The 13645-nt window shown below is 33.3% G+C and overlaps 1 pseudogene; it reads left to right on the top strand.

The window, feature by feature from the left end:
• The first annotated feature begins 7408 nt into the window (after positions 1 to 7408).
• LOC107887672 (protein SIEVE ELEMENT OCCLUSION C-like) lies at positions 7409 to 10392 on the top strand (annotated as a pseudogene).
• The last annotated feature ends 3253 nt before the right edge of the window (positions 10393 to 13645 follow it).

The following is a 13645-nucleotide window of genomic DNA, read 5'->3' as shown; positions in this document are numbered from 1 at the left end:
ACTATGCTTTAATTTGGCTAATTTGACATGCAAGGACAAGCACTTTCCCACATATATTAATAGGCCACTTTAACACTTGCCTAGCATATTTCTAAATTGTCTCACATAAGTCCCTACTAATAAATTTCACATACACTGACCAAATTAAAGTATGGAACTATCACACAAGCATTTACGCACATCATAAACACAGAATATAACCTTTAATTATTTATAAGACTCGGTTTCGTGGTCCCGAAACCACTTTTCGACTAGGGTCAATTTAGGGCTGTCACAATACATGCCATACTTAAGGTGTTATACAAGCCATTTATAAAGATAAAAGTCCTTTGGATAGTGTGATCGAACTTTCGACCTGTCCCAATTCCTGAGCCGGCTTGTTCAAAACTACAGTGAATGAAAAGGAAGGAGTAAGCATAAATGCTTAGTAAGTTCATATGTAAATAACAAGTAACATAACAATACAAATATACCAAACAACTTTAGCATGGTACCATCAAAACATATATCACATCTTTAAACATCATTCATCATCTTACCACCTTATCGTTGTTGTATCTATTTTCAACCCGAGGGTTAAGAACATACCTGTCCAAAGTGTCCATTTCACAACACTTACCCAAAACGTCACTTATATCTTAAGTGCTCTTCCATTAAACTAGAAATTTCACCCGTTGAACACATCGGAATATAACTCGGATACATGGATAATTTGCACATAAGTGCCACATATGTAATCAAGAAATCATGTAACCCGCCCCTAAGTGAACTCGGACTCAACTCAACGAGCTCGGGCATTCGCATCCATAAATGAACTCGGACTAAACTCAATGAGTTCGGATGCCTAGTTACATCTCACGAACTCGGACTCAACTCAACGAGTTCAGACATTTGCATCCATAATTGAACTGGGACTCAACTCAACGAGTTCGGATGCTCAACAATCCTAGTGACATGTCACTTGTATCCTAATCTATTCCTAAGGTTCAAACGGGATTTTTCCCTCGATCTCACATTTGCCGTCTTCCATGGAATATCGGAACGGATACTCGGTAGCAATTCATATTTATCAAGTAGTAAACATAATTTACATATTACTCAACATTAACCACAAAGCATAATATTTCACGATTAAAAATTAGCATATCATATAATTAACATTAATAACTTAAAAATAACATTTATGCTACATTATTTACACATGAACTTACCTTGGTACCAAAATATAAAGATTTTGCTATTTAGTCCACAATATTTTCTTTTCCTCGATCACGACTTGAATCTCATTTTTCTTGATCTATAATACCAAATTAATCTTATTTAATACATACATTTATCAAAACAGCATTTAATACGAACTTTAAAAAAATTACACTTTTGCCCCTAAACTTTTGCATAATTACACTTTTGCCCCTAGGCTCGGGAATTAAAATTTATTCCTTATTCTTATGTTTTATAACATGCTGATCACTTTTCCCTTCTATGGCAACATCAAATTCTCTCTCTAACATATACTTGTGACTATTAGGTATTTTTGCCGATTAAGCCCTTTTACTCGTTTTCACTAAAAACCGAGTAGCACAAGTTGTCTAACATAATTTAAAGACCCATATTCTATCATAAAGCATCAAAATACACAAATTTCACCTATGGGTATTTTTCCAAATATAAACCCTAGGTTGAATTATTGCTAGCATAAGCTTAATCGAGCTTTCGGGATTCTAAAAACGTAAAGAACATTAAAAACGGGGCTTGGAATCACTTACTATGGAGCTTGGAAGCTTGAAACAAACCCTAGCTATGGAGAACCCTTGAAATTTCGGCCTAATAAAGAAGATGGACAAAAATTGGCTTTTAATTTTGTTTTTAATTCATTTTAATAACTAAATGACCAAAATACAAATTCCTTCCATGTCCTAATTTTGTCCATGAACTTAAAATTGGTCAAATTGCTATTTAAGACCTCCTCATTAATATTCCAAAACAACTTCATACTAAAAAATTCTAGAATGCAAGTTTTGCAACTTATTCGATTTAGTCCCTACTTTCAATTTAAGCACTTTAGGCATAGAATATCATCACGAAATTTTCACACAATCATGCAATCATATCAAAAACATCAAAGTCATTGTAAAATAATTATTTCTATCTCGGATTTATGGTCACAAAACCACTATTCCGATTAAGCCCTAATTTATGATATTACAACGATCCTCGACTATCCCGAGCCTTTAGTAGCTACGATAACTGTAAAACAGACAGAAATCACACAGAGTAAGCTACGAGGAGCTTAGTAAGCCAAATACAATTGGTCTAACTACTAAAGCTTATAAGTACAATTCAACCATAAAGATTCATAACTATTTCATAGAATAATTCATAAACTTAACCATGCTCCTTTGTTTGCTTATATGTCGTGCCTTATTTCCAAATTCCATTCATATTTCACAGAGACAGAGTCTTTTATATTCAGAAATTTAATAAAATGCAAACGTACCTGTATAGGTTATACATTTTATATAATCATTCTCATATTTTGTACTCTATCATCAGACAGTTCAAATACGATACCGATACTCACAAACAAGTACAATGCCGACGTCCCTGACGTGGTCTTACATATAATTCAATATCGATGCCTTTGTTCCAGACAGGGTCTTACACGAAATTAGATACGATGCCGATGTCCTAGACACGGTCTTATATGTAAATATCAATCGAGGCCTGTGTCTCAGACACAGTCCTACAGATATCTCAGATATATGTCAACGTTCCTTTAGAAGTATACAGAGCTTTTCTAATACCAACATATTAACAGAATTTACTCAAAAGATATTCATCAGGCTCTCAAGGCCATCCAATACAAATTAAAGTTTGTATATGCAGAATTTAATTAGTTTAATACGTAATTGTAATTTGACTTACCTCATACGGATTTCGGACGGAACGAGTCGACTATTTAACTATTTTGGACTTCCCTCGATCTAAGTCTGATTTTCTTTGTTCTTGATCTAATACAATTCAAATTCAACCATTCAACCATTGAATATTTCATTTCACTCAAAATAATCCATGAACACATATTTAGCGCACTTTTCATTTTAGCCCTTACATTTTCACACTTTGACAATTTAATCCATTTTTCACAAAATCACAAATATGCAAAATTCGCCAAGACTATAGCTTAGAAGAATATACATGGCTTCCATACCAGCCCAAATAACATATTTAATTCACAATTTAGTCCTTCAAAACCTCATTTTCACAAATTAGCCCAAATAGCTCTATTTCATCAAAATTTAAAGACAAAACTTATAAATCATCTACCAAGCCTTTATAATTCATCCAAAAACATCACAAAACTCATGATATCAACAATGAAATTTCATGAAATCTTTAACAGAAATAGAAATTTGGATATGGGTTTTGAAGAATACAAAGCAACGATCACAGAAACGTAAAAATTATCAAAAACCGAATAAAATAAACTAACCTATTCACTCATGCAATGACCAAATACATTGAAGCTTCAATGGTTTCCTTTTCTTCTAATTTTCGGCAAAGATGAAGCATAATAGAAATATTTTATGCTTTGGTTTTATTATAATATACATTAATAAACCATTTACCTAACCACCCTTTAAAAATAACCATATTAACCATTATGCCAAACCATATATTCCACTATCATATAATTGGATTTATTTCATCATAAGGACCTTACCTTTAATGAGCCAAAACAAATAGACACTTTTAACAAATAGCAGATAACTTTTACACTTTACGTGATTTAATCCTTTTTAATAATTAAGCACAGAAATAGACAAATTAAATCACAAAAATTTCACAAACATAAATTCACATATCACAGACATAGAAAATAATATTAAAATATTTTTCAGACTCGAAATTGTAGTCTCGAAACCACTATTTTGACTAGGGTCAAAACCAGACTGTTACAACTATTGTCAAAATTCCAACACCTAAACGTAAAAAGTTAGGTGAAAGAGGAATTGAATGCATATTTATAGGATATGCACATAATAGCAAGGGATATAGGTTTATGGTAATTGAACCAAATGATTCAATTTCAATTAATACTGTTATGGAATCAAGATATGCTATTTTTGATGAAAATAGATTTAATTCTATATCAAGACAATTACAGCCACAACAATTGATTCATTCTTTAAATGAGAATGAGATTCCATTGGAACAAATTGATAATAATGATGAATCTTGTCAAGAATTAAGAAGAAGTAAGAGGATTAAAAAGGTCAAAGATTTTGGACCAGATTTCATTATGTTTCTTATAGAAGGAAAATGTGAAAGTATATGCAATAAGATACCTTATTGTTATAATACTGAATTTGATTTTATTACATTTGAGGCAATAAAATCTCAAGACTTTGCTTTTCGAAAAGAAGCAATAAATGATGAGATGGATTCAATAATGAGAAATCAAACTTGGATCTTAGTTAATCTTCCACCGGGTTTCAAAACAATAGGTTATAAATGGATTTTTAAAAAGAAAATGAAGATCGATGGAACCATTGATAAGTTTAAAGCAAGGTTGATAGCCAAAGGTTTTACACAAAAACAAGGTATTGATTACTTTGATACCTATGCTCCAGTAGCAAGAATTGCTACAATTAGACTCTTAATATCACTTACGTCTATATATAATTTGGCTGTTCAATAAATGGATGTTAAAACTGCATTTTTAAATGGTAAATTGGAAGAGGAAGTGTACATGGAACAATTGGAAGGATTTGTTGTTCCAGGAGAAAAGCATAAGGTATGTAAGCTTGTTAAATCTTTATATGGACTTAAACAAACACAAAAAAATGGCATCAAAAGTTTGTCAATGTTGTTTTAGCTAATGACTATAAAATAAATGAATCCTATAAGTGTATATATAGCAAATTTGAAAATGGAAAAGGTGTCATAATTTGTTTATATGTAGATGACATGCTCATTTTTGGCACGGATTTGTAACAAATAGAAAACACAAAGAAATTCTTGTCAAATAACTTTGCTATGAAGGATATGGGTGTAGTAGTTATTCTTGGGATTAAAATAACTCGAGATGAAAGTACTATAGCTTTATCACAATCACATTACATTGAAAATGTGCTTAAAAAGTTTGATCTTTTCAACTGTATTCCATCATCTACACCCATGGATCCTTAAATAAAATTAGTATTTAATGCTGGTAGGAAAATTGATCAATTGAAATATACAAGTCTAATTGGTTGTCTAATGTACATAATGACTTGTACAAGACCAGATATTGCATATGCTGTTGGGAAATTAAGTACACAAGTAACCCAAATAGTTTTCATTGGCAAGCTTTGAATAGAGTAGTTAGGTATTTAAAGAAAACTATTAACTATGGATTGTGTAGATATCCTCCAGTTTTAGAAGGGTGTTCGGATGCTAGTTGGATTACAAGTTTGGAAGATCAAACATCTACTAGTGGATGAATCTTCATTCTTGGTGGAAGAGCCATTTATTGGGGTTCCAAGAAACAAACATGTATTACTGATCATGGCAGCAAAATTTATTGCATTAGCCGCTGCATCTAAAGAAGTAGAATGGTTAATAAGTTTGCTTTATGATGTACCTTTATGGCCTAAGCCAATTTCACTTATTTCTATTCGTTTGTGATAGTGAGGCTACTCTAGCAAAGGTATATAGCCAAGTATATAATGAAAAGTCTAGACACATTGAATTAAGACATAGTTATGTCCGACAATTAATCTCTGATGGAGTGATCATTATTAATTATGTGAGGTCAAGTGAAAATTTGGCAGATGCTTTGACAAAAAGTCTTGCTAGAGATGTAGTAAAAAGGACCTCAAAAGGGATGAGACTCAAGCCCGTTAATTAGAGTCACCCATGATGGAAACTCGACTCAACGCTTGGTATAACGTCAAGTCTTGAGTTCAATGAGATAAAGTACATCATTAGTATGTGACTGTTAGCACTATAAATAAGTCCATCCTAATATTAAAGTGCTAGGTACCCGTAATGATAAAGGAAGGATGAGTAATGTACTCTTAATAGACCCATAACATAAATATGTTAGAGTGTTATAATTACGGGAACACTCTTGATGGGATCTACTTATGTGAGTGGAAATATGGCCGCTTCTAGGAGCTCAAGGGCTTAGCTCTGACAGCACTCATGAAAATAGGACACAAACACATAGCCATAATAGTGTCCCTAGATACTATGCATTGATCGATATTCAAATCATTGTGTGAGATATGTTCGGTTAATCAAATGAAATAGTTGGTTCAAAGCTTAGTCTACCATGCAATTTCGATTAACTTTAACATGTTTTCACTAAGTGAAGGTTCAATCGTAAGATACCTTCATTTATGCAAATTGATTTTCAAGAATATCAAAATCTAAAATATTTTGAAAATGGGGGGAGATTGTTGGAACACTTTCAAATATTTATAGTGTTCCAATAGCTATAAATGAATGAGTGTAATTAATCAAAATATTATATTATTTGATTTTTTTTAAAAAAATTATAACAATTTAAATTATATTATTTGAATAGTTATAATATTAAATGAATAATTATGTGTTTATTTTAAAGACATTATTATTCAGAAAGATATCTATTGATGAAAGAAATAGTGATATGAAATTTTCTATAAATAGGAATGAGATTTCATTAGGAAATCAAACCAATAAATTCTAATATTCTTTCTTTCCTTCCTTCATTTCCTAATATTATTAGATTATTCTATAAAGTATTACTACAGAAATCCTTTACAGAAATTGAGTTTCTTGTCATACATTGCTCAGTGTGTAGTGGGCTATTCTCGTTAGTGCAAAACGCAAATAGTCATGGGCTTTATTGTATTCTCGAGATTAATTTGCTTGGAACTCGTTTGCACACCGAAGATAGGTGGGATGAATATAACCTTAAAGATAATGGCTTGAAACACACGCCTTGGAGCCTTGTCCTATTTGTTTTTTCGTTCGAGTTCCGTTCGTGTGTTCAAGATTTTCCTTACTGGAGATTTGTACTAACATACATAATAACTGGTACTTGTATATTTGTATGTATTTTAAGGATTCTTGGAAGATTATAACAAAAAATGCTTTTGATTCTGCTTTGGATTTGATTCGGGTCCACATTTATAATTCTTTAAGCAATAACCACTTCTTTAGTTATTTCAATAGCTTAAAGCAGGAGACAAGATCGTAGCCCTTCGTGTTCAAAGCTTGAAACACCTTTGATTATATTTAGAACAGAAATTTGGGCAAGCTAAGTATGTTTATCTCAAGTTTTTTTGTTTTAAGGGAAACTATAATAACAAGCTTTATATTACATTACATCTCGACTGATGCATACTTTTGCCATTGATTCACCACCACTCAAGTCATGACTTCTGTTCAAAGCGGCAGCTTCTGGCAACATTTCCAGTCGTATTTAGATGATGAAATCCTGATAAAGAAGCTCCTCCTTAGCCATGATCCGGACCGCCGTCGCCTCAATTCCGAGATGCTACTTTCTGCAGTGGAGAACATCGTGTTTCATGCTACTGCATCAGAAGATCTAGTAACTCTCTACTTGGTTACATAGTTGCTCTGAATCTAGATGTTTGCTTAGATCCCTACCTAGCTTGAATTCTTCATTTTTGACTCTCATTACATCAACGAAGCTTTATATTAAATTTTTTTTGTTTTTGTTCTTCATTTTGCTAACTCTGTCATGCCAGAAATACATTAAGTCAAAATGCTTTGTAATATGTAATACTACAACAGTGTTCACTAATTTAAAGAATTGTTATTTCAGATATGGGTGTAAGGAATTGAAGTATGTTGTCAATGACCTTGATGATATTTTTCTGACATAGGTTTTTGACAAACCCGTTAATGAAAATTTCAAGAGTATCATTAGCAACATTGAACTAATTGAATCACCAGAACCACTAATGCATACCATCTATAAAATTGCACATGAGGTAAGTCTTTCTCTCAATTTCTCCAGTCCTGTTGAATTAAAAAATGTATTGATTTTACCTTTTCTTTTTCTTTTTCTTTTTTTGTGGTTGCGGATGCTTTGCAAGAGCCCTGGTAAAGAGGATCTTCATACGAGAACAATGGCGTCGTTCGATTTACTGGGAAGCCATAGATGGGGTGCGAAAGCTGCATTAGCACTTGCGGCTTTTGCAATTAGCTATGGTGAATTCAGCCTCCTAATGCAGCTACGCCCTCATATTCCCTTGGCAGTATCAATTGCAAATTTTAAACAAATTCCAAGTAACATGAGCATGTTGAAGCCTTAAGTGAAAGCCTTAAGATCGCTTTCTAAGACCATGGTGGACTTGACAAAGTGCATCATCGAATTTGAAGCTCTGCCTCTTGTACATGTTGGACCAGATATGGAGGACCTAGCCGTGATTAAGCCCAAAATCTATGTTACAGCTTACTGGATCATTAGAAGCACATTGGTTTGCTCTTTTCAAATCAAAAGCCTGATGGCCATGAAGCCTGAGCAAGTGCATGTTCTGACCTGTCATAAATCTAAGAAAATGCTAATTTTCCTTTTACATGTTCCAATGATTTTTCTTTATATATTAAGGCCAAATACTTCAAGTTGAATAACTCTGCTAACTTCAGCTACTTCTCCAGGTATTCAAATATAACAATTGCGGCTGGGAGCTCTTGAGTTTAGACAACAGGTTAAGCAGCATATACAGTCACCTTAGGCCGCAGGTGGATGCTTTTCGTCGACAAACAAGTTATTGTCTGGATTGTTTAGAATGATTTAGAATCCTTTCAATGAAAACAAGATTACATTTACATACAATGAGAGTGTGATACATTTATTTCTATTGTCTAACAGAGGCAAAGATGCACCAGAAGCTACTGAGCCTTTTTAAGAAGTCCCATATTGACAATCAAGACGTTCTTCAGATGTTGTTTGCTCTAAAAGATAACTTGCCACTTAAGGATTGTTCTACACAAGAAAAGGTAAAACCTCTCGTTCTTTCTTTCATTTCTTGTTTATTTACTTTCTCTCATTAAATGAATTATTCATTTCTAATTTGATCATCATTTAGTTACAGTGAAGAATAAATCATGGTGCTCTTCTGTTAACCCTTCACTCTAAAATGTTTCCATCATTTAGCAAATTTATGATTAAAACTCTGTTTATCTTATTTAGCAAACTCCTGGATTGATTGCCAGTTAGGTGTTTCTGCATTGAAAAGCAAGGTTGTCCTACTTCTGATTTCCAAGCCAGATCTCCTTCCATTTGAGCAGTTGTTTTTTTCTAGTGAACCAAACATATGATCATCCTCACAATGACAAGACAGAAGGAAGCTATGCCATTATATGGGTTCCCATTTCATTTTATGAAGCATGGATAGATACCGAGCAGAAATGGTTTGACTTTATATCAAACTCCATGCCATGTTACTTGGTACGACAACCTTGGTCTCTAAACTCTGCTGTGGTAAACTTCATGAAACAAGAATGGAACTATGGAGGTGAAGCCATTATGGTAGTTTTGGATTCAGAAGGGATGATTACAAACTCGAATGCGCTTGATATGGTATTCATATGGGGTTCTAAAGCATACCCTTTTTCACTTTCAAGAGAAAATGAGCTTTGGGATGGGGAGAAATGGAAAATGCAACTTATCACAAATGAAATTCACCCCATCCTCACACAATGGGTAACTTATTGAAATACTTGTTTCTTTTCTTTTCTTCTGGATCTTTCATATTCTGCTTATTACTTCCGAATTCTTGTCAGGTTGAAGAAGGGAGAAATATTTGCATCTATGGAAGTGAAAACTTAGATTGGATTAGAGAATTCAATGCTAAAATGAAAGATATAAAGGATGCAGGTATGCAGCATGAGATGATATATGTTGGTAAGAATAACCCTGGTGAACATACAAAAGAGATTTTAAGCATTATGAATAGAGAAATACAGAGCAACTTACTCTCTTTCACAAAGATACAGCTCTTTTGGCTTAGATTAGAGAGCATGAGAAGATCTAAATCCAGACTAGGGAACAATGCCAATACTGATAATGTTCTAGCTCAGGTCTCAGCCTTGCTGGATAACAATAATGACAATGGCTGGGCAGTATATGGCAAAGGATTGTCAACTGATATTGTAAGGGTTGAAGGGGATGAAATCTTTCGATGCTTGAATCTGTTTCGACAGTGGGCCGAAAATGTGGGTCGGTTGGAGTTTATAGATGCTCTCAGGACTGTCCTTGAACCGCCTCTGGTTGAGGGGCCTTGCAATCACACACAAGTTGTTCCTTATTCTGAAGGGTTAGTTCAAGGAAACATGGTATGCCAGAATTGCAAGCGGCTTATGAAGAAGTTCACCATCTATGAATAAATTGCCAGTAATTAAAGTAGGAAATCCCAGTGAAGATTTTCCGACTCAAAAAACTTTTGTTGAATGGACTGATGATAATGCTGATTTAATCATCACACTTCTATGTGATCATTTCCGAAGCTAAATATTTATTACAGATAAATTTAACTTAGATGAATTTCAACCCTGAAAACCTTGAATCCTTTAACTTGGATACCAATACCATTGTTATACTTATAGCAAGTCTTATTACGACCAAGCAAAAATGTTTATTTTTTCTTTTAATACAAATTGGTGTGGCTGGTAGTTCAACTCATCAATCTCTTTTAGAGTTTTTAATAAAAATTCTGATAATTAATATTCGGAATCAATATATACATTTTTAAAATATATATAATGTTTTAATAGTTATAATTCAAAAGTTACAAGTGATCCAAAAGCTAGTCACTCAGTTGTGAATTCAAGCGTTGCTATTATTCATAGTGATAAATTATATATCTTATTATAAAAAATTATAGCACATGATTATTAGAGAAGAGTCGTGATAATTCAAGTAGACATCTATTAAAACTTCTATTTATTGTTAAAAGATCTTACTCTATTTAGATAGCTATATCTCCTATAAATAAGACTGGAATTTTATACTATAAAAGACTAAGAGACTAACCAAAAACTTATAAACAAAAGTTTCATTTGTTAGACTGTCGACACCTACAAAAATAAAATCTACTTGAAAGTATAAGATTAATAGAAAGTAGCAAGTAGGATCATAATAATTCTATTTCTTATGTAAAAACAAGTAAAATAAATTGAGGTGGTTTTATAAAATAAAAAACTAAAATTAAAATTAAAAGCTTAACAAAGAAAGCTATAAATAATTTTTTTGGGAAAAGTTAATGGTGAGAAGCTCTAGCAAAAGTAACATATTTGTTTGATTCTTAGACTCAGTCATCAACACAAGAATGTATTTAATGCCTTTAATAAATTTGTTATAGTTGTTGACTCAATATCGAGCAACTGATCTCTCCTTAATTGTTCAATAGCCAAGAGAAAACTTGTTTGAAATTACTTCCCTTACTAATAACGTTGTAACTCAACACCTAAGATTTTTCTTACTGGCAACATTAAGAACGAGAGAAACCTAAATCTAATTAACAAACCACCTCCACAAGGTTCATTTTAGCTAGCTCACAAATCTTAGGTACTTGTGATCACATGCTTCTGCGAAAACTTCATCACAACCTTAGCATTGTTTGTCAGATATGCCTCAGCCTCAACCCACTTAGACATGTATTTTACTACTACCAATATGTACTTATGACCAGAAGATGGAGGGAAAGGACTGAGAAAGTCAATACTCCAAACATCAAATAATTCTACCTCAATGATGTTTGTTTGAGGCATCTCATTTCTAATTGTGACGTTTCCAACCCTTTAACATCAATCACAGCTCCTTACGTAAGCATACTCGTCTTTAAATACTGTTGGCCAAAAGAATCCGGCTTGCAACATTTTGACCGCAGTACGTGTACCTCTGAAGTGTCCCCCACTCGGAGCTGAGTGGTAATGATATAGAATTTTATGTACTTCATCTTCTGCCATGCATCTCCTGATCATTTGATCTGTACACTTTTTAAACAAGTATGGTTCTTCTCAGAAATAGTACTTCACAGCATGAAGAAACTTAATCTTTTGATGATACGTTTTATCAATCGGCATCAAACCACAAGCTACATAGTTAGCAATATTAGCAAACCAAATGGTATTATGGACATGATTTACCTTTAGTATGTGTTCATCTAGAAATGTCTCCTGAATGGGTATAAGTGGAGAATTCCCTTCTTGCGGCTCCAATTTGGACAAGTGGTTTGCTACTTGGTTTTCTACTCCCTTACAATCTTGAATTTCTAAACCAAACTCTTGAAGTAGAAGTACCCATCAGATCAGTCTCGGTTTAGCATCTTTCTTGGCAAGTAAATACTTAATTGTCGAGTGGTCCGTATAGACAGTCACATTGCTACCTACAAGATAAGATCGAAACTTGTCAAAAAAAAAACACAATAGCAAGTAACTCTTTCTCTGTTACCGTATAATTTAGTTGAGCTTCTGTCAAAGTCTGATTTGCGTAGTAGATAGAATGAAAAACTTTGTTCTTTCGCTGGCTCATGACAGCTCCTATCACGTAGTCACTTGCGTCACACATCAATTCAAATGGAAAATCCCATTTGGTGTTACGATTATGGGTGTCGAAGCTAACCGATTCTTCAAATATTCGAAACCTCTTAAGCACCCCTCATCAAATTTAAATGTCATGTCCTTCTCCAATAATTTGCATAAGGGTTTAGTAATTTTAGAGAAGTCCTTGATAAATCTTCGATAGAAACCGGCGTGGCCCAAAAAGCTCCTTGTAATACCCCTACCCGTATTCATTGCCGGAATAAGGTACGAGGCATTACCGGAGTTTACGAATTAAATTTTTTTTTATATTCAATATAGCCCCTTTATAAATATCTAACCTTCCCTGCAATATTAAATCGAGACCAATCCACATCAACCAAATCAATTCAACATATTTTCAAGATAAATTCATGCATATTTATAAGATAACGTCATCACATATCTAAAACCAGGTTTGTTAACCATACTAATGGCTAACTTTACATTCATTTCACGTTAACAATTACTTTGTTAGCTTATACATATCATTGATTTCCAAAATAAAGTTTCTTTATATACCGAAATCCTGAGGTTGATAGTGTGATGTGTCTCCGACCAAATCCGACCTCCGAACTCTTAACACTACAAAACAGGGAAAAAGGAAATGAGGTAAGCACTTTGTGCTTAGTAAGCTCATGTAACAAGAATTATACTTACCTAATATTTTCAATACAATACAATAAATATTCATATATCCATCCAATGCATTATTACCCTAATATGCACAAACTCAACATTCAAGTTAGTACAATAATTTCCATGTACCAATAATATATACTATGATTGATGAGCTCATCAATATCATAATTTCCATTTCTTTGTTATTTTTCCATATTTATCCCGTTGAATTTATCGGAATTTCGATGGATTTTTAGAGGTACAATATTAGTGTACAATTTCGGGTCCGTCAATTCATATTCATGTGCGCACATTTCCATTTCAGAGAGCACACTCCCGCAAACCTCAACCTTGCAGCGGGATTACTAGTCTAGGCTAAATCCCCTGCAATATAAACTCATAGAGTATTGTCGGGATTACCAGTCCAAGCTAAATCCCC

Source organism: Gossypium hirsutum, chromosome A03 (assembly GCF_007990345.1).
Source record: "Gossypium hirsutum isolate 1008001.06 chromosome A03, Gossypium_hirsutum_v2.1, whole genome shotgun sequence".
Lineage (NCBI taxonomy): Eukaryota > Viridiplantae > Streptophyta > Magnoliopsida > Malvales > Malvaceae > Gossypium > Gossypium hirsutum.
The sequence above is the reverse complement of the archived record's forward strand: the minus strand, read 5'-3'. Positions and strand labels throughout refer to the sequence as shown.